We start from the raw sequence: 1617 nt of genomic DNA, 5'->3' as shown, positions 1-1617 counted from the left end.
CCCCCCCCCCCCTTTTAATATATGTAAATAATAACAAAATTTAAAATGAATATTTTCAAACATGGTTGAAGATGCCACCTGCTACTGGGATTACCTAACTGTTCTCTTTCTAGAATATGTTTCTGTCCTTTTAAATGTTGCCTAGCTTCAGATGTTTCTCCTGACATTTTCCATTACGAGTAAGTGGAGCAGGGTGGTGGTTTTGTGCATCTGTGTGGAAAAGCAACCAGCCTAAATGATCTGGCCCCTGTGAGAATAAAATCAGGGAAAAGAGGATGTTTTCCTGTAGTAAATAATGAATCATTTTTCCTGGGAAAAGCTGCCCCTCCCGTTCTCTACAGCAGGTCTTTGAGCTCGGCCAAGGGTTGGAGGGACAAGAGGTGCCTGAACTGAGTGTGGAAGTGGGCTTCTCTTTGAGCCACTGAAGGAGTCCATGTGGGACTGCTGGGGAACCTGGACTGGGAGCAGGGCCAGAGAACAAGAAAATAAAGCTTGTACTTAGAGCGGGGCCCATAAGCAGACTAGCTGGGAAGACCAGGAAAATCAAAGGAAGATGTTTCCAGCTGTGCATTGGTAAAGTGAACGTGGAAGGGGGGGAGCTGGGCTTGAGCAGGCATGTGATTGCAAAGGTAGTAGATGAAGGGAGGAGGCAGCTTGTGAGAGGAGCTGGCAGACATGGTGTTGCTGGGGAGCTGGCAAACTATGACTGGGGTCAGAGCAAGACAGGCAGAGCTGACAAAGTCACCTTATGACATCTGACAGCTGCTGTGCAAGAAGACAGCAGGAAATGCACATGAAAGCAAGGTTTAGACTGTGACTCTAAAGAGACTGAAACCAGGAAGGCAGGAAGCAGGTACTTTGCACATCTGTACTGGAGATGGGATGGCATGTCCACATTCCCAAAAGGACAGGACTGGGGGCTCCCTCAAGGCATCTCAGATCCTTCTGGCACTGAAATGTGGGTACAGAGCACCCAGAAGGGAACCCTGGGCACACAGACTGAATGAGAGCAGTGGTGCCTTACAAACAGGTATACAAGCTGAGCCACAGGAACCTTGGGGCACAACCTGAGGTGACCCGACCTTGGGAGTGAGATGCGTAGACATGACCACGGGTCAGAACAGCCTTGGCAACTCCGGGAGGGGAAGAAAGAGGTAAACGCCAGAGGAGCCAGAAGAAAGTAAAGATGCCACCTCTCAACCACAGAGGACAGAGGACACAATCTCATCATTGTGAATAAACCCCAAGTGACAGCTTATCCTTCTTATGGAGCACGAACCTTGTGGTGGGCAAAAAGATTCAAAGCGTGGGATTTTAGACAGTCACACAGCACAATTTTGTAGTGGTTTTTTTTTTTTTTTTTTTTTTTTTAATCATTGCACCATCTCATTCATCACACAGGGCTGAGCCAGCTCTTGGGAGGAATCAGAAGTGTATAGAAAAGACTACCCCACATATTATTTAAGTTGATGGAAACACCTGACTGCAGAGACGTGGCCTTAATTGTTCAAATAGTCAAGCAGCATTCTAGGGAAAGGGCTTTTCTACTGCTATGAAATTCTTGTGTGATAGTAGTAGTCAAGTTATGAGAATGAGCATCTCCAGGCACAACCACTC

This window comes from Merops nubicus, unplaced genomic scaffold (genome assembly GCF_000691845.1).
Source record: "Merops nubicus isolate BGI_N331 unplaced genomic scaffold, ASM69184v1 scaffold37628, whole genome shotgun sequence".
In the NCBI taxonomy this organism is placed as follows: Eukaryota; Metazoa; Chordata; class Aves; order Coraciiformes; family Meropidae; genus Merops; species Merops nubicus.
This window is presented reverse-complemented; position numbering follows the sequence as displayed.